Raw genomic sequence first — 21,508 nt, forward strand, 5'->3', positions numbered from 1 at the left:
AGGACAGCCAAGGCTACACAGAGAAACCCTGTTTCAAGAAACCAAAAGAGGAATATTATTAAACACAAAATAAGCTATTGTTGAAATAGGAGAAGACAGATGGATATATGCATATACACAAGTATGTACATACACACACATTTTGGTCAACAATGGACTATATATGTTCCCCTAAGATTATAATGGAACTCAACTATTTCTAACTCCTAAATGATATCATGGCCTTCATAATCCCACATAACTTAACACTTTACTCACATATTTGTGGTAATGTCATGTCAACAAACCTACTACATTGCCAATCATATATACATAAAAGTATAGCACATAATTACGCATGTATATAATACTTGATAATGACAACAATTATACTGCTTGTCATTTATTAAGCTATACTTTTTATGTTAGAATATATTATTTATGTAAAAATAAACTTCCTGTAAAATAGTATTCTGTATTACTAGTGGCAGCAGACTCAGACATTTGCCTTCATCACACCTTGTATTTTGCATCCACAGGTGAATAATTAACCTACACCTATATCTAGGCTTCTCTAAATACTTTCCACCATATTCACACTATGATGAAATCAACTAATGAATGCATTTCTCATAACATGTTTTTGTGGCTGCACAAAGTGACCAACAGATCATCTACTGTCCCTGCCTCAGATCATTGACTCCACAGCCCAGCAAGTAATGCAATGTGTCACTTCCAACATGATGACTCTACTTCCTGTAGTTCTGCAGCTCAGTGTAGATATCTGTTTAGTATGTAAAGGCCCTGGGGTTCAATCCTAGTACCACAGAAAGAAAGAATTTACAGTATTGTCTCTACAACAAATAAATGAAATGACAGAAGTAAAGGCACTTGTAATTCTCTGAAAAAAAAAAAAAAACCCACAAGTACAAATACAGACAGTTTAAAAAGACAGCCAAGGTGTTTCAGGTAGAATCTTCAGATTTCAGAGACTGACCCCAGGCTGTCCTTCTCTACCCTGTAGTCCTCTCCTCACAAGGGCTGTCAGTGAGCAGGTCCTCACTCCAATCAAGCTGCTTAGTCCAAGGCCTTTTGACAACCAAAATACTAAGACGTTCAGGCATGGTGTGGCCTGGCCAGGCAGGCCTGTGCGGGTTCCCACCACACCCAGGTTGTAGGGTGGTGGAAAATGGAAAGAGCTAAGAGTTTAAACGAATTGTTAATGATTTAAGCATTCAGAGTGACAGGCCTGAAGATAAGACAAAGGAAACCTAAGAACAGTGAAACCAAATCAAGCCAAGAATATATTTGATCTGGGGTGACTATATTACATAATCCCTGCATAAATGAGAGAAGCTGCCCAAAGAAGAATACAAATGAAAAATATATCTTAAAGTACTCAAGCCCACCAGTGCTAGCTGACAAAGTAGTTCAGACTTTTCTTTAAACTCTGTCGGGAGGGTATCTGTAATTGGATCCTGTTGCTCTACAAACACTTGACTCAGAAAATGTGAATGCTCCCTGTAGAAAAATGTTTAACAGTCAACATTAATGAACACCTATTTGAATCTTAACAGTGGGAGGCACAGGCAGGAGCCCACCTTTGATCCCAAGCTACACAGTGAGTAACTGTCTCAAAATCTGGAACATCTCATGAAGTAAAAATGACTATAAACATTCTACACTTACTGTTTCTCCCTCTTGATATATTTTTCTGAAATAGTCCTAAAAAATAAGAGTTTGGAAATGGTTTTCTTACTTAGTTGAGAAGAAATGTCATCTTAAAGAGGGTGCGGGGGGAAGGTTATGAAAATAATGTACCCTACTAGGAAGCCACCCAGAAAACCTGTGCCTTTCTTTTATATAGTATTTTACAATCAAATTTGATTTTACAAACCCAAATTTATCCAACTTAAAGAAAAAAGAATAGTACAACATCAAAATGGACTTATAAAAAGGACATCCAAGTTCCCATTCTCATTTCACCAGTGGCAGGAACAAATGAAGTATGAAATAAATCCTTCCAGCCACACTGAATCTGAAGAATCTTAGTTAATTTACCAATATGGTGCACTGCATAACAACATTATTTGCCAACTTGATGAAGTTCAAACACACTTTGCCATAAAAGGCATGCTATCTGTGTCATTCAGTTTTTAAGATGGCAAACTCCTAAGACCATAATGCAACTAAAATGCACTAGCTATACACAAATCAAACACAACACAGAAAACTGATGTAATATGAGAAATATCTGACATACAGACGGTACTTAGTTAGCTACAAAGAGTTTTTCATGTATAAACTTAACAAGTACACTATGGATAGGTGACTATTTCATCATACATGGTCATATTTTCTTTTTCTTTTTGGTCATATTTTCAAAGGAGGAAACAGAAAACTGAAATGTTTCAAAGTAGCAAAGCTACTGAGTGGCCAAGGATCTCAGACCAACACATGCATACATACATGCACACACACACAAGAAGTGGGATGAGAAGACTATCTGGAGGAAAATTAAGTGAATTTCAAGTCTTGAAAGGAAGGCAAAGAGGAAACAAAGGTAGAGGGGTAAACTAATCTAAGAAATAGACACTGAGTCAGTCCTCACCACTATGGCATTAGGCTAGGACAGCAGCCACAACCCACATGTGCATAAGTATGGGTCTCTCCCACACAGTTAAGAAGGCATCTATGAAATTACCAGGCAATGATACACATAATCCCACACCTATGTCTTCCACAAAAATCCTTCCAATTAAATACAAATACCAAGTTTCATTCATTTATTTATTGATCCCTTCATTCATTTACCCAATAGGGATTAGCCATGTGCCAAACACTGCATTGAATATTAGAAAAACAAAGAGAAGCAAGAGCAGTCTCTGTTCTCAAGGATCTCACAGCTTAGCAAGTGACAAAGAGGTATAAACAAATGAATGCAAACAGTGTTACTGGGATGTACTCATTTTGTTAATTAACTAGCATAGCATTGGCACAGTCACTCTTCAAGCATGAACAGAACCCAATAGGCTCCCCAACATGCTCGACTTGGTTGACTGGCTAGATATCATTTGCCCATCATATACTGAGGCCCAAACCAACACTTAGGCCAAAGGTACATTATTAATCACATATTTACCAGCTAAGTCATGTTCCCAATGTGCCCATGTCACTGTTTTGTTTCCAAGAAGGAAGAATATGTATGTTCAGAAATTTCACCTAAATTGTTTAAAAGCAACCTTAAACTGGGGCAGTGCAAAAGGAGTCCACCAAAGCAAAGCATGTCATTTCAGGCATGGCCCGAAAGCAATACGTGATTCACTTTAACAAACATCCTCAAGTCAGCATTATATAGGTCAAGCCCCAGTGAAACAAACACCAAGAGACTACCTATATTCTTCTGCAATAACAAATAAAACCTTAATTCACGTTTGTTGGAGCTGTGTAATTTACAAAGCCTGAATTATAAAAATTTATACACCTATATGAGTATAATCTTATTGAATCAACACAACCCCTAATAGTAGACACTATGTTTCTTCTTATAGCTGGAAAAGCTGAGACCAGGTAATGTTAGGGACTTACCCAGGGGCATAAGTGTATCTGATAACACTAGCGCTGGTACCCAAGACTGTCAACCTCTGGCTGTTTGTTTTATTTACAAACAGAGTCTTTACAAACTCTGATTTGGCATTCTTAGCCCAACTAGCTTTGTTACTCAAAAAAAAAAAAAAAAAAAAAAAAAAAAAAAAAATGAGTGAGGAGTAAACTCCTATAGTTTCCTAAGATTCAACAACTAGATGGGAAGTAATTTACAAGCCACTTTGTTCAAAACAAAACACTAATAATTCAAAAGCTTTGGAGATGATGACAGGATACATTAAGTTTAACTGTTAATACCTGAAATGTATTTTTCTACTAATACCTTTAGCATGATTCCCTCTTTCAACACTTCCTACATTACGATTTCTAATCAAATCCCCTATCAGAGAATCATCTCACCATCCCAGATTTATTAAAATTAAGGTGATTAGCCACTCCTGCCTCCACACCCAGAAACAAGACTAGCACCACCCAGGCATGTTTTGCTGAACTCAGCCTCTCCCACACTCCCTGGAGTGCCTTTAAAATAACTTGGTCCTTATCCAGATCTTTAGTTGGATAGGCACTTAGGTGGTAACAGGGCTTGACTTGATTTTTCTTAAGCTCCCAGCTGACCTTCTGAAGAAGTTTCTAAATAACTATCAAGGCAGGGCAGCATTGCAGAACTCAAGGTTTTCCATTCCTTGTTTAGTTGTGCTCATCCCCTGCAGAGTACTAGGGAAAAAATGCTACTTAATCCCATACACAATCACAACATGAAGTCCCCTTCAAGAGACTTCTCAAACTGAAATATAAAGAAGCTGCAAATTAGGTCAGGTGTTTGACACATACAGGAGGTGTCATCTCTTTTGCAGGTTTCTCTGCAACATTCCCAATTTAGAAGAAAGGAAAATGACAGATTTAATGATGGGGCTGAGGGTGGCACTGTCACAGTGCCACCTTAAAGTCAGGATGTCTAAAATAATGTTCATTTTCTTAGCAACTGCAGCATCTCTTCCTGGCTTTCATCTGTCTTTTTATGCCATGGTCTCTGCTCCTCTCAAGCTAGAAGCTTCAGGCGTCCTTGACTGTTCTCTCACCCTCAGTCCCCATCTGCACATCTCACTTTTCCATCTTTCCACAGAGTGTGGTCAAATACAGTACCAAAGGTTAAAAAACCTGAGGTACAAACCCCACTTCTCTGTAAACCAACTGTCAATCAGGAATCACACTTTCAGTGGCTCCAGGAACTGATTACCAGGCAACAGACTTACAGCAACTCAGGGCAGGGCCCAGCACACACTAAGTAGTATACCCTGTATGGACAGGAGCAGGCCTTCTCCTCCCCTCCCTGGCCATCCAGGCTGCCCAGAGTAACCAAGAAGACCTGAAATGCAACATCATCATTGTACTGCTCTACAACTTTGACTGCCTCCATTGTTCTCCACTACTCAAGTACAGAGTCTGGCCTGATCTTACTTCTTTGTCTATGACTCAACTCCAATCAGACACATTTGTTGAGTGCCTACCATATGCAAACATGGGGCTGGATGCTGGGAATGCTGAAATGAAAAGCACCCATTGCCCACTATCCAATATAACTCACAAGCTTTCTAGTACAGAATGTGTGTCTAAGAGAGAAATGAGAGGGGGTGAGAGTACATAAAACCATCATTGTATTAGGGTGTAGGAAGTGAGGCAGGAGTGGTGAGCACAGAAAGGGCTGTGGGAATGCCACTAAGGGAAGACACACGGCCTCTGTTCTGCCCTCCTACTCTCAACTTAACCAAGTCCCACTCCATAAATCAAGGTCTTATTCACTCTGGCCAACACCTCTCCCATCTCAGAATTCCTCAAGTGCTTATCAACATCACTCATTTTTAGTCATCCCCAGCCTGATGTCATCTCTTGTATTTCTGTGGGTTTATTTTTTTAATTATTTTTCTTATATGCAGACTGTTTTCCTTCTCTGATTTATATGATATCAGAGGCAAAAATCAAGATCCTAGACAGCCCAATATTATGGAAACTATCTAATAATTATGGCAAAGGCTCTACACTTGGCACTATACTGACAGTCACGAAGTCACATATACATACATACTTTCAGTTCACTTTTTAAAAAACATTGTTCCCTCACTGCTAGATCCTGACTTCTTATTCTTTGTATCTAACTCAAAATGACAGAGAAAACTCTTGGCAATAGAAATAACTAGAAAACTTTAATCCAAGTAAAATTTGCTAAAATATTAGTCTACGCTGGACATGGTGGCACACAACTGTCATTTCAGCTCTAGGGGAACAGAAGCAAAAAGATTACAAGTCTGAGGCCAAGTTGAGCTACAAAATGAGTCAGAAGCCAATGTGAGTTGGTGTTTAGTGAGAATCTGGCTCAAAACAACCAACAGATAGGTAGATAGAAAGGTAGATAGATAGATAGATAGATAGATAGATAGATAGATAGATAGATAGATAGATAGATAGATAAAGGCAGTACTACTTCAACATAATAGAGAATTAGTCTTGCCCACAATCTTTATCAATCTGAAGTAAGCACAAAGATGAATACTACAAATCAGTGGAGAGAAAGGGTTATGAAGGTAAGACAAACACTCATACTGAATATAAAATAAAGTTAGATCCCTAGCTCACAGCATTCATAAAAATTCCTGATTTATTAAAAGTTATATATCAAGTAATACTCTTTAAACTCTTAAAAGAAAATACAAGTATGTTACAATTTCAACATAGAAAAAATATGTGTGAACATGTGTTTTAGACAAATCCATGCCATAAAGAGAGGTGAGACAATTTAACTGTATAAAAAATTGAATTTTCTTACATATCAAAGAATTCAATAAAAAGATAAATAAACTCTGACAGAAGGTATTTCAATCAATAATCTTCAGCAACCAGTGTATATAAGAACTACCTATACATCAATAATAAGAAAAGAAGACAGCCTAAAAGCTCTCTGAATCATAATTTAACAACAATGGGCCAGTAAGATGATTCAGCCTATACATGCATCTTCTACAACACTTGATAACCTAAATTTGATCTGTAGGACCTACATGCTGAAAACAAAGAAACACTTCTCATAAGTTGCCCTCTGACTTCCACATGCACACTGTGACCAGTGCTCATGAATAAAATTGCATGAACATACACTCACCACAAAAGTACTCCTTTGATATCTAACTAAGACTAAAAGATAGAATAGTGAGGTAGCATCTTGTCCCACTTACATATGTTACTATTTCATTACATATTATAACATTTACTGCTACTTATTATCTCAGTTTATATACAAAACTCTGGGATGCAGGAATAAAAATATTCTATATTATGTTCTTCTATAGATGAGAAAAAACTTTGATTTTCCTATTAATAATCTACAATACTATTTTTTAAATCTCACTATATAAAAATCTGTACTTGAATATTCATTGTAGCTTTATTCATAACAGCCCAAAATAGAAAACAACCCAGCGACCCTTCAATAAGTAAATGGTTAAACAGTCAAACAGCCATACCATGGGACAGTATTTAGCAATATAAAAGAAAAATATTCTGTTTTTAAAATTACATTTATTTATTTAGGAGGAGGGTGCCACACCCAAGTCTGAAGTCCACAGGACAACTTTCAGGAGTTAGTTCTCTCCCTTCACCATGTGGGTCCCAGAGACTGAAGTCAAGTCATTAGGCTTTAACTGAAATTTGTTCCAAAGATTGAACTGAACTTGTCAGTCTTGCCTGACAAGTACCATTCATTACCTATTAAGCCACCTCACCAGCCTAAGTAATGCAGTCTTGAATGCAGTCTTGAAAAAAGTCAATCTTTTTTTGTTAATTTTTAAAATTACATTTATTTTGTATGTGTGTGTGTGTGTGTGTATGCGTGTGTGTGTGTGCGCGCGTGTGCATACTAGCTATTGCCATGGCACACATGTAGAGATCAGAAGAAAACTTCGGGAAGTCAATTCTTTTCCCACCATGTGGGTCCTAGGGTCAAACTCAGGTCCTCAGGATTGCTGGCAAGCTTCCTTACTCACTAAGACCCCCAAAAGTCAATCTTAAAAGGCTACGTGCTAACAGATCTATTTTTATTATATTCTTGAAATGATAAAATTATACATGTGGAGATTATGGTGTCTACAACTACAGGACTAAGAATGGAGCATGGAAGGCACATTGTGAAAGTATGAAAGAGAGGGCAAGATTTTAAGAGCAACATGAAGGATCTTTGTGCTAATAGAAATGGTCAGTATTTTGCCTGGATCTAATGTCAAGGTCCTAGTTGTGATACCGTGCTATCATTTTGTAAATTATATTCTTACAACTGCGAGTAAATAAATACAAATCTCAAGATAAAACATTTCCTAAAAGACAAAAAACAAAAAGACCTGTTTGTAGTACAACTGGATGCCAAAATAAAGTACCAGAAAGCACTCTCATACTACCTATGTCTCTATCATTTAGGTGTCAACCTTCCCCATTAACCAGCCTCATCAACCTGACTCAACATCCCCTATCGACAGGGTCATCCACTGTGATCCTCCTGCAGTGTCTGTGTTGTCTGACCATACCTATAACAGGCTGAAGTCTTTAAAGATAGAAACACTTTTTCTTTATGCATATGTCCACAACTAACAGCACCAAACACACAGTAGGTTCTATATAAATGGGTGCTGGACTGAAGTTAGTTCATTCTTCCTGTTCATACAAAGTGTCCCAACACTAGAGGATGTACGGATGGGAGGGGACTAAGAATAACACCCCAGTAGCCAAGAGCCAAAGCCTTGTAAGTTTCATGAATAACTGCCTGCTCCCCAAGGGCTGCGAACCCAAATGAAAGAAAAGTCTGCATAGCACATGTGGTGGAAGCAGTGAAGATAACAGCTCATTCAGCAAGATTTTTTTTGGTTTTTGTTTTGTTTTGTTTTGTTTTCCTATTTCGAGCTCTGCACATGACAGAATTAACCATTTATAGTTTGGGTCACTTAGAAGAACACAATGAAAAGGTAAGCTGGATTGGTTGGGCTCCTCTAGAAAGGATTTTAAAGGTTAGCTGACAACCTTTTTCCTGAAATGATTAGGCTCAAGAATTAATTTCCAGGAACAGAAGACTTCACTAAACTAAACGCTAAGATCACTCGGAAACCTCACACTCTGTGTCTGGGCAAACATATTTGGCTGATGGAGTGGAGAGAGGGTTCCCACGCCCTGAAAACAATGAGAACTCCTCACTCCTACTCCAAATAGTTTGAGCATAAAAAGGCACAAGCAGTTGCTTTGCTGCTCCTAATGTTATCGGATAATTTTTCAAATTCTTACTCAATTACATATCATTCTTATCTGTAATCTTCACAGGCCAAACAAGCCTGCTTTCACATCATGCCTACTAAGCCCACAGAACACAAATATCCCTCCCAAGTAATTCCTGCTCTCATAAGCCTGAGATCATTTAATATCAAGTCTTGAATGAGAGAGTAAATGTGTGTGTGTGTTCATGTTCTTTTTCTTCTAAAACCAAAAGAAGAGGGAAATGTGCCACAAAGGTAAAAAAACCTAGGCAGTTTGTTTCTGCCACCATAATGATTAACACTTTTGCTACTGAATCCAGAAAAACTGGTATTTCTGTATGCATGCTTTTAACTCTAGCACTTGGAAGGCAGAGGCAGGTGGACCTAAGAGTGTCAGGCCAGCCTGGTCTACACAAAGAGAGAGAGTTCCAGGACAGCCAGGGTTACACAGGAGAACTCTGTCTTGAAAAACCAAAAAGAAAAAAAAAAAGGAAATCTCTCATCTCTCTCTCCCTCTGTGTCTGTCTGTCTCTTTCTCTCTCTTTCTACAAATATATACACACTACACACTACACACTACACACTACACACACACACAAAGATGTAATTGGTAAAAATCAGTTAACCAGCCAATCTTTGTTGCAACTTTTGGCTGCAACTACTGTTGCTTGTTGGGGAAAGTAGGTATTTCAAAATTGTGTTATTACTAACATTAACACACCCACATCAAAAATTTCATTAATCCAAGTAACAGATGCCACCCCAAATGCTAAAATGTTTGGTTTAAAATTTCTGACAGCAAAGAGCTGAGACAATTTATATTACCACAAACCACTGAATAAGTATTAGATGAAAAGATACAGCACAGTTGACCCTAAGGATGCCTAAAACATATGGCCTATTTATGTTACTTAAAGATGAAACTTAAACCAAAAGTAGGAGCTCTGAGAAAAGCCCAGGATAGGTCTAGTCTGTCTTCTGTCTTCCTCCTGAGATAGTAATAATCAGTATCTGGACTCTGTGGCAACTCACTTAATGCAAACCATACTTCTTTTGATCATACATCCCAAAAAGAAATGGTATTGCATCCTTTCATTTTTCTAGTTAAGAACTGAAAATTCTGAGGGTGGAATGATCAGGATCAGGTTAACTTGTCTTACAATACCCTAAAACCTCTCTTCCCATGAATGTATTTCTCAAATGCCACAATGATGAAAATTCGAGCCATAGTTATTATTAGTGATGCTCATTTTAAAACAACAGGCTGTTGCTTAGCCTATTCACTGGGTGAAAAGAAAACAACTGTGAAAACATTTCAACTATTCCTCTTTCAATTTGTCTACCTATTAGACACATCTTCCTATCAGATGGTAATACCTAAGCAAATACGACTACAAATGCTCTCTGGGTCTGTGCCACGCTACCATGAGCTAGACAGAGTCCAGCCTCTATGTGTGCAAGAGCCATCCAGGCACAAGAGCTAAGGAGAGTGTTAGACTAAGAATAGCTTGTGTACCCATAAGTAGAAATGTATCCTACAAGGGATAGCTTCAACATCTTAAATAAGTAAAAATAATGAGCTCTAAAGGCTTAAAAAAACAACCAACCAACAAACAAAAAAATGTAAAGATATTCTAATTTAACTTCTAATTTCACAAATGAGAAAACCAAGGTATGGACAAGTTAAATGTATACCAAGAAGACATTTAGAATATTGAATTAACTTTTTAGCTAAGACACTGGGAAATAAGAAAATCAACCAAACATGTGGAACATCTCAGAATAGCAGAGTTTTCAAATAAATTATTTTGCTGTTGGTAGTGGTAGTTATTTTTGAGACACGGTCTCATCTAGTCCAGACCAGCCTTCAACTCACTGCATAGCCAAGGCTGCCTAACTCCTGATCTTCCTGCCTCTACTTCTCAATTGCTAGGATTACAGCTGTGTACCACCATATCCAACATCCAAATGAACACTTTAATGCGAGCCTCACAGCAGTATTAAGTCAGCCTGGGCTCATGTCCTGTTTTTATCACTTACTTACTAGTGTGCTTTGGAGCAAGTCATTTAACCTCATTTTGCTTCATCTGTGAAACTGGGATGATAATAATAGTTACGTCATAGAGCCATTGGGAAATTCTTAGAGTAATATATGTAAAGCTTTCAAAACACAGCTTAGACCTATGAGGCCCTTAATAAATGCTAACCATCATCTTCATTACTAGTAAAAGCAAGCCAGGAATTATTGTCCCCATTTTGCAGATAAGAAACACAGCTCCAAAATAACTACCTCTTGTCAAGATGCCTCCAAAGAGCAGCTTACTCATCCAACAAGCTCTGATACCAGTATGTGCACACACACACACACAGAGAGAGAGAGAGAGAGAGAAAGAGAGAGAATTTCTGAATCTTTTAAAAAAGGATACTTTTTTAAGCTCCTGCCATGACATGTCTTGACAAGTTTCACCCTCTTTCTTGGGTCCCTTTGTTTTCTGTGCTCTAGCATCCTGGAGTCCTGGCCATCCCATGGCTATTGAAGTCTTCTCCAGGGAGAACATTCAGACCCTGCCTTCTATGTCATGATCCTAACTACAGAAGCTGGGCTTACAGCAGTACAGATAATGCCAACTTTCACAATACCTTCTGAGTTACCTAGTGACTGATTAATGTATTTGAAGCAAAAACAGATTGGTGGGGAAGAAGCTCTTCCTTCTACCAATAGATGGTATCCTTTAAAAAAAAAGAAAAGAAAAAAGAGGCACACATCCTAGCTTGTTTTCCTTCCTCAGAAATATATATTTCCATTTAAGACCATCCATTCACAAAGCACAAATAAGGTCAAGGCTACTAAACACCAAATGATTTGAAAAACCAAGGAAGAGAGTTTTCCTGTTTGTCCCTTGGACTTTTCCTCCCCATGTGTTACAGACCATGCAGCTGTTTCTAGTCAGGTAATAGCTCTTGCGAAACCCATGCTTTTAAACAGAATCCTAACAATTCCTTCTGCAAGTTAATGTTCTTAATTCTTGGTCAAGACAGATGAAAATTTTCTCAATTGGAATTTCTGAATATCTGTTAAAAGTGGTAACTAAGTTCTAGATAAGTACAGATGTATTTTGCTTCAACTACAAAAAGGCTTAATTTTTGTTTTGAACTCCTGAAAATTTCACACTAAATATTTTTCTTGTATAGTGGCTCATACTCATAATCCTTGCACTAAGGAGTTTGAAGAATAAGAATTACTACAAGTTCTGGCCAGCCTGTGCTATATAGTGAGTTCCAGGACTACAAAGTAAAACAATGTTATCATCACCATCATCATTATTAATGTCTATCTTTTTTGTTTCTTTTTTACCCCCAAGGTAGAATATATGATTGAAGAAATCTAAGCAGTTCAAATACAGTTCTAGAACATTAGATTCAGAAAAGGATAAGAATGTGTGTAACAAGAATCATGTCTCGCTTGCAGGGGAGCTCCATCATGCTTGATAATCAATATTTGTCCTTATGAAAGGACAATATTCACAATGTTTAACCTGTTTTGAATTTCAAGTAACATTAGGAAAGGGAGTGGGCTTTTTCTGCAATAGAAGGACAAGTGCGGTAACATGGTAATATGTCACATCCAATCTTAACTCAGAAAACACTTCAGTTTAACTATTTATGAATAGTTTGGGGGTGCGAGCCTAGCCTTTAATGGCTGAGTGATCTCTCCAACCCTAATTTGTGAATATTTTTGAAGTTCTTAGTAAGTACTGGAAATCAGACACATTCGAATAAATACAATGGGCAGAGATATGCTGAGAAGTAGGACAGGCTTCTGGAGGTGGTTGCATCTAAGTGGAGCTTTAAAGGATAGATAAACTTACCAATGAAGAGAACCCAATTCTAGGAGAAAACAGAACATGGACAAAGCAAGACACAGGACAGTATAGTACAGAAACTAGAGACAGTTCAGCTCTTCAGCAATATGAAATGTGAACAGAATAAATGTGAAATAAGGACTGTAAACAATCTTGTATGCCATGACCTAAGCAAAATAATGAGTGTTTGTTTCTAATCATTTCAGTGATTTATCAAAGTCAAACTTAAAAAATACTTGTAAAAGAAAGTATATTTCTAGATCATCCTTTTTCTCATTCACTATCTTAGTCAATAAATATTTACTAAAATCTACCATGTAGGCTATAATAGTATTCCAGACATCTCTCCTATGTGAAAGGACTCATAACAAGAGCTATTTACTTAGCATTTTAAAGTTATCATATTGAGTTAATATTTTTCACAGTACACTTACAATAATAAGAAGGTAAGTCTTATCTACATATCACAGAAGACAATGCTTGGAAGAGAACTTGAGTAACAAACAAAAAAGTGATACAAGACTCCAACAACAGCTATATTCTTTGCATTATATAAAACAATACTGAGACAGCTGTTAGGATGAAAGGCACCTGTAATGCCCATACTAAGGAAGCTAAGATAAGACAATCATAAATTTGAGGCCAATCTAAAGACCCTATTCAAAAAGCAAAGAGGGCTGAGGAGATGGACCCAGGTTCAAAAAGGACCAGAGTTCAGGTTCCCAGAACACATGTAAATGCTGGGTAAATATAACTGTAGGTTTGGAAGACAGGAGATCCCAGAAGTTAGCTGGCTAGTGAGACTAGTTTTATCAGCAAGCTGTGGGTTTAAGAGGGTTTACCTCAAGAGAATAAAACAGAAGAGCAATCAAAGAAGATTCTTGACATCAATACACGAACACACACACCTATATATGCACTACATATATATAAGCTCACCACATCCACAAAAAGAAAAAAAAACAAAACAGTAACTCCTAATAGAAGACTGAAATACAAATATTCAAATATAAGGCAGTCCAAGATCAATTCCCTAGGAGACCTATTGAGCAGTACTATGCGGGTGAAATAGAAGAGTCTTTCTGGTCATAATAACCACAGAAGGCATCCCAGAACAGATTTGACTAAAAGGGAGGGATTTTTAGCAAATGAACATGTGGGGCTGGCCAGGAAGTAAGGAACATTTCCATGACAGCACTCAGAACCCTGGTGACAACCTAGTTCTAATGCCTGTTTGTAGAAGAACAGAATATTCACAGGGGACAGACCCGGGTTAAGTCACCGAATGACCTACCCCTCAGTTTCTTCATTAACTAAATGTAATGGCAGTAATATATTTCTTATGCATGGATTATAATATATAAAGCCTTTGGGATAATACCTAGAGCATGGTAACCCCAAACAATATTGTATATAGTGAGTCTGTTAAAGGAATAACAAGCAGACCAGTCTGATCTCCAGTTCTCTGAAAGCCAAAAAGGAAAGCATGATTGAAATGGTAGGTTGCAACCAGATGAAGACAGGGTTCATGTCTACCTATCAGAGCTGGTCTCTTTTCAGCAAGCAATTGAGAATCAGCCATTAGAAGTCAAATCATATCCACAGCTTTCAGAGATAATCTCCCGTGAGAGTCCCCACCTGTCCCCTTGGCATCCGGCTCACTTACAACCCCTTCTATAGAGGCATGATACCATGGGACTGGTTCTAGCAAGGTCTATAGGGTAACAGATATTGTCACTTGTCAACTCCTAACTAGCCCAAGACTTTGCTCTCTTCTCTCCTCATTTTCCTCTCCTCTCTCTCCCAAAAATTCAGTAATGGCTTACAGATAATTATTAACCCAACCTCCTAGAGAGAGTTTACTTTTTTATTTTTTTTTCATTAAAGTTAAACCAATTTTCTAGGAACCAGTGTCAGTAACTTACAGCATTATTTATTACTTTTTGAAATTTGGTAATTTCTGGCTTTTGCCTTTTTTGGCTCCAAATTAATCTGTTTTCCCATGTACAGTTATTATGGTTCTCATTTTTTAATATTATAATGAAATAAGATTTGGGGATGTTAAACTAACTACCATCTGGTTATATGTACTATCTTAGCACTGATGGTTCCATAGATATATAAATTATGTACTTTTTAAATTTCTTAGTGACAGGAGTTTTATGTAGCTTAGGCTAGTCTCAAACTGGCTTCTCAATCAAGGATAACCTTGAACTTCTTGATCCTCCTGCCTCCACCCACTCAAGTGCTAGGATTACAAGCCTGTATACTACTATACCAGGTTAATGCAGTGTTGGAGATCAACCTCAGAGGAGCTGAGAATCAAACCCACAGCTTTATGCATACGAGGAAAGCATTCTGTCTATTCTGCAACTAAACTACATCCTCAGCCCTAAACTTTATGCTTTAAATGTCTTTTAAAACTTAAAAACAAAAGCAAAAACAAACTAGCTATGGTGGCATATACCTGTAATCCCAGCACTCAGGAGACAAAGGCAGGAAGTTCACTGCAAGTCTGCAGCTAGCCTGGTCTACATGAAAGTTCAAAATCAGCCAGGGGTTATCAAGAAAGACCCAGCCTCTAAACAAAACAAAATAATCATAAAATTGTTTAAAACAAAGAATATATTAATGAATATAAATACTAAAAAGTATAAAATTTTATTCTTAAAAAATGCCCTGCTCATATTAAGAACATAGCTACACATTCATAATACAAAAATATGAATACATGTATTAAAACTTTAACTCTAAAAAGTTATTGAGATAGTGATTATATAGATATGGATGTATAGGCTTGTAAAATATTGGTATAAAACATGTTTTAAGAATGGGAATCATGGGGGCTAGAGAGATGGCTCAGTTGCTTTTCCAGAGAGTTCAGGTTTGATACTCAGTATGCACATTGTGGCTCACAACCTTCTATAACTATGGTTGCAGGTATCCAATTCCCTCCCTCTTCTTAGGTACCAGGCACACATTTGGTACATAGACACACATGCATACAAAACACCCATACATACAAAAATAAAAACGTTAATAAAAATTAAGAATAAGTAAGCAACTATGCTCATAGTAGTATCATTCCAATAGGTAAAGGTAGAAGCAACCAAGTGTCCATCAACAAATGACTAAAAAATAAAATGTGACAGACATATATTCACACATGGAGTATCATTCCATCTTAAATATGTGACAACATGGATGGACTTTAAGGACAATACACTAAGCAAAATAAGCCAGTCACAAATGGATTGGTGCTGTATGATCCCACTTATATGATGTGCCTAGAGTTGGAGGCAGAAAATAGAATGGTTGCCAGGAGCAAGAGAAGAGTTACTATTTGGTGCATACAGAGCCTCTATTCTGAAAAACTGAAAAGAATTGTATGGACAGGTGATTGATAATGGCTATAAAACAATGACAATATAGTTAACGACACTGAACAGTACCTTTAAGAATAGCTATTATAAAAACACTTATGTGCATTTAACCACAGCTTAAAAAAAAAAAAGGAAATCAGAGTTTCTATACATTGTCATCAAAGGCATTATTCTATAATTTTAAGGCTCTCTGTATTTATTTTGAAACTAAATTTCTTCAAATGTAATTTTCAGAGATTCCCCACTGAAGCTAATACTGTTTAAAATTGTTCTCTTGAATTTTATTACTAGAAATCATACACTGACTTTTTCCTTCAGCATGACATAGTATTTTTCTAATATAGCCATCAGAAGTCGAGGATGTGGGATAGACATGACTCCCCTTAAATAAAGGCTTTATTCCAGAAGGGAAGCTTTACAGGGACCACACCAGGACAGCTCCGTTTCCTGAAGCACACACAATTTAAAAATCAGCATCTGGGAGCTAGCTGATGCTGAAAATATAGCAAGCCAGGTCATATTCTATAAACTTCACAAGGGCTTATCTTTGGCTTTCAGCCTGAGTGGTACAAAAATCAATGATATCCCAAAGGAAACTTCTATCCCTATCCTTCCTAGAGAATGTCTAACTAACATGGCAAAGCTAAGGAATATTCCTAAACCGTTTCCATCTGCTGCTGTTTTGTAGTCACACAGCATGGCCTAACTCCTGGCATTCCTTCAGGGTCTTGCAACTCTGGGTGCTTGAATGTTCTCAAGAGTTTCATTTAAAAAAAAAAAAATCACTTTCTTCTAAGAGTCCACCTTATTGCTAAGTCTCTGTGTTCCCTAAACGAGGGAAGAGTACTCAATCATCTACCAGGAAGATGATAGCATCTGCCTGAGGATTCCAAAGACATGTTTTACTGCAGCTTTTTACAAACTGATTATATTTAAAGTTCCCTTGGGGAGTAAGAGGGTGGGGGCACTGGGAGGAAAGGCACTTCAGGGAAAAGACCTTTGTTGGCATAAACTATGAACTTCTCAGCCTCCCCTGAGAACAAGCTTGTTTAATACCACCAGTTGGCATTCCCAAGCACGAGTGCACACACAATATGACTAGAGCTGAAATTTCATCTCCAGCTCCCAAAGGGTAACAAAAGAGTTAACCTGTTTCAGGAAATTGCTTGTGCTTTTCCTATCAAAATGCTCCACATGCAAATTATAAAAAAATTTACTTCTCTCTGACTAGTAATGTGCTCTGTAATCCCAGCATTTGGGAGGCTAAGGTAGGAGGATCACTGTGAGTTCAAGTCCAACCTGGGTTATATACAGTAAGACCTTGTCTCAGCATGTCTCTGAGTTTGAGGCCATCCTGGTCTATATAGAGAGTTGGAGAACTACATAGAGACACCCAGTCTCAAAAAACAAAACAACAACAAAAAAGACCCTATCTCAAAACATAAAAATGAAAATAATTTTACTTCTTGTGACTGTGGTACAATAGAAAAGGGAGAGGGAAAAAGACCCCTTAACATCTAATTAAGAAATGTCTTAGAGGTATTGTAGGCGGTAATATGAATTCACCCAAGTCCCACCCAGACAATCATCTCTATTCTATGTCCCACTCTTCACCACCATACATTGCTTAAGTGCCAGCAAAGATGCTAACAGGCTAGAGGTCAAATGTACAGTTTCAATCATGAATCTCATCAAGGCTGTCAGGAATTTCCAGAAATTCATGCATATAAAAGCACTTTATAAATTTGGGGGGAAAAAAGCTATGTAAAAAGTCTAAGAATATTGGTGCTTTTGAGTTGGACACTGAAAGACATGAACTTTTCAAAGGAATCCAAACACCCACAAACCAGAAACAATGGTGGTTCTTAAGAGCCACATATCGGACTGACTATTGCCCGGTAAAACCAGAGGTTAGGACTGGTGCTAAAACCTCAGAAGTTCTTCAGAGCACATGTAAGCAGGTGCTTTTAAGGAATAATAATGATAGGAGAGAATAAAATAAAAGAGTTCAAAGTCTACTTAGAATCTACTTGATTTAAACAATTCTGACTAAAAAGCAGATACATATAATATTTTTAGACAGTTTACCTATTCATACATAAAAGGAAATTAATATTCAAAGAGTATGGAAAATTTTTGTTGGTGGTGGGTCTATTTTGGTTTTGTTTTATTTTGTTTGTGGTTTGTTTTGTTTCTGAAACAGGATCTCGCTTTACTCTAGGCTGGCCTCAAACTCTTGCCTCAGCCTCTCAAGTGCATGAGCCCCCATGCCTGGCCAAAGGATTTAAATGACAAGCACGTTACGTATTTTGTTACTCCTCAACAAACTTAAACTAGAACTGTTACATTCCTACTCTGGTTTCCTACATTCACTAGCTGGTGCTTTGAGGGTGAGCTCAAGGCAGCCTGTCTAGTTGGTAAGACAGAAGTCCCATAAAGAAGGTAGACTAGACAATCATTAAGTACTCTCAGGTACCAGATTCTGTGCTACAAGAACTCTGCAGAATAGCTGCCTTATTCCTCACAAGAATAGGAAATGCACACTACTTTGCCAATTGTCCAGTTAAGAAACTGAGACTCAGACAAAGCATGTAACATAGTAGAACAAAGATTTAAACCTGGATTCTCTGCCTCTAACACCTCCACTTTTAACTGCCATACCAAATTGATGTATAATTTTTTTTTAATCTTGGCATCTCTAAGAGAAGTATATCTGGCAGGACCATGAGTTCCACAGAACGCAAAAAAGTCGGAAACTCCACTTGCAGAGTGCAGGGGCTCACACCTGTACTCCAAGACTCACAAGGCTGACTCAGGAAGCCTGTCAGGAAATCAAGGTCAACCTGAATTACACAGTGAATTTCAGGCTACCCTGGCCTACAGACTGAGAGACCCTATCTCTAAGAAGCAAAACAAAACACAATTTCTTAAAAAGCTGAAATTCTTAATTCAGATAGAAGGTCAGGTAGTCATCACCAGTGCCAGTGCCAACCCCAACCCAAGACACTTTGAATTCAAATTCTATAGTCTCCCACCAAGAGTATGGTTCTAGAAATGCAAGCTCCATAAGGGTCTGGAATTCTGTCTTCTTCACTGATATGTAAAGTCCTAGAACACATACTAGGCACTCAATAAACAGTTAATAAAAAAAAAAAAAAGAAAGTAAAGCTGCCACTTTCGATTGTGTGACCTTGAAAGGGTGTTTTATCCTCTCATAGCCTCAGTTTCCTCAGGTCCTCAAATGACAATAATGCTTCCTGGAAGGATGAGAAAATTATACCAGACCACTCACTGGGAGGCAATGGAGCATAACAAAGTAAACTATTATCACATCACTACTATTACATATCACCTAATTTTGCCCTAGGAATTTTTTTCACCGTGATCAGATGCTATTTTCACTGCAAAGATACAGAAGTCCATGAAACTACATGTACATTCAGATCCACCACCTAGTCGTGTGACCTTGAACAAACCTCTACAGTTCTCTACATTCTCCTCAGTTGTAATCTGAGGAATAAAGCAAATCAGTTCCAAAAGCATTCATGGGGCACCTCCTTGAGAGAGAAATCAGGGTCAGCCACCTACAAATTCCTACACTCTGAACAGAGCCAATGGAAAATATTGACACAAAACACAACAGTCTCTAGCCTGTGGCAGGGCTGAAGAGAAACTCCAAATAGCTAACTGCATTACATCATCTCAATGAACAATATTTGTAAATACACGAAGTATTTAATTGTTGAGATACTCATGAGAAATCCATTACCAATTAAAAACTAAAAATCTCAAATTCTAATATCTGTCAGCCCTAAACAAAAAAAAAAAAACAAACAACAAAACAAAACAAAAACACCGTCATGAAAAAATCACTTTGCTCCTCAGTCAAACGGTGTGCTTACAGAGAATCACCTGGAAAAAGTCAAAGTTGTTAACACTCCCTATGTTGCCATAGGGAGTTAATAACGGGATGCATTTTTTAATGTCATATGTAGCCAAAACTATAGTGAGGCATTGCAAGAGCAGAATATGGTGCACCTGGACAGGACATAGAGGCCAGCAGCCATTCTGTACAAAAACAGGCTGGGATTATGAACAGTGACAAGAGGCCAAGACCTCAGCTATAACTCAAAACCCCACCTCTCTCAATTCCAATTCAACTGAAGCTATCATCATTCAACTACCCATCCTGGTAGTTGATAATAAAACTGACCAATATTTGCAACCATGAGGATTGAAGGTCCTTTAGGGTACCTCCTGCACTGACCAAACCAGTAATATATTTTTTTAAATCCTGATGACACAATGATGACTTCAAACTACCTTTCAACCTTTCAAGAGATAAAGGGACTACCTGTTTTCACACTCTACCTCTAACCCACATCCAAGGCAATCATTAGAGAGACGTGGCCTTTCCCAAGTCCTCAAGATAGGAAAAGGTCTCCTAGCATTGGTGCAGGGAAAGAAGGAGGGGCCCCTCCCTCTGTACTCTGAAACAAAGGAAAAACCCAACCATGTGGTGAAACATTCAAGGCCACCCACCTATCCCACTTCCCAGCTAAGGTCTCAATGGGCTGAAGCCACAGGGCTCTTCCCAGTGACTGGTCAGGAAAGGGCAGTGCCTTGCACAAACACAGGCTAGGGCTCCTTCTCAGGCATGACACCTCTTAGGGGAAATGCTGGATGAGGAACAGCTATTTGGGTATGGGCTTCGGTTTGAGAAGCCAATTTAAGCTGTGGACGAGATGAAGAGACACTTGGCTTCCCCAGGTCTACATTCTGCTGTATCCCTTCACATTTTTGGCTGAAAGGGAAATGGACCTTTAAAGGCATGTATTCTGGAGCAGAGGGTGACACCTATTTCCCAGTTTCAGCACCACTCTGAAACCTTAATAGTTCAACTCCTTTAAGATTCAGATGGGGGTGGAAATCAGTTCGGATGGTCTTATTCTTTCTGTTCTGTGATCTTTGGTTGTATGCAGGGTGACCATGGGCCAGCCAAGTACAAGGTGCACCCAATATAGCTAAGGACTTCCTGAATCCAGTGTCATGGATATCTCAAGCATTAACACTGTACACCAGAAAAACCCCGCCTCTCCCAGGTTCTCCAAATTGTATACCCCTCTCAAGGTTGCCTTTCTGCCTGGACTTCTCTTCAACCTTTGAAATAAATGTCCAAACACCTGTCAGATTTCAGCTGTCCTTCAAGGAAGCTTGACTCAAGACGCCCAAAGGCGAATTGCAGCTTTTTTTTTTCCCTCTCTCTCTCTCCGGAGACCCTCCTGCCCCTCCCCCACCTTAACCAGCCTTTGGGAAAGAGCTGCCAAAATAATGGCCAGCCCCACAAAGATACTCCTAAAGCCCACTTCCAGTGCCTGTAGCCCCTGACACT

The 21,508-nt window shown here is 38.2% G+C and overlaps 1 protein-coding gene across 6 annotated transcripts in view; it reads right to left on the reverse strand.

Annotated features, from left to right (window-relative positions):
• Srgap2 (SLIT-ROBO Rho GTPase activating protein 2) overlaps positions 1–21,508 on the reverse strand; it is a 228,934-nt gene that overhangs the window by 204,944 nt on the left and 2,482 nt on the right. The gene's annotated exons all lie outside the window — the stretch shown is intronic.

Source organism: Meriones unguiculatus, chromosome 18, assembly GCF_030254825.1.
Source record: "Meriones unguiculatus strain TT.TT164.6M chromosome 18, Bangor_MerUng_6.1, whole genome shotgun sequence".
NCBI lineage: Eukaryota > Metazoa > Chordata > Mammalia > Rodentia > Muridae > Meriones > Meriones unguiculatus.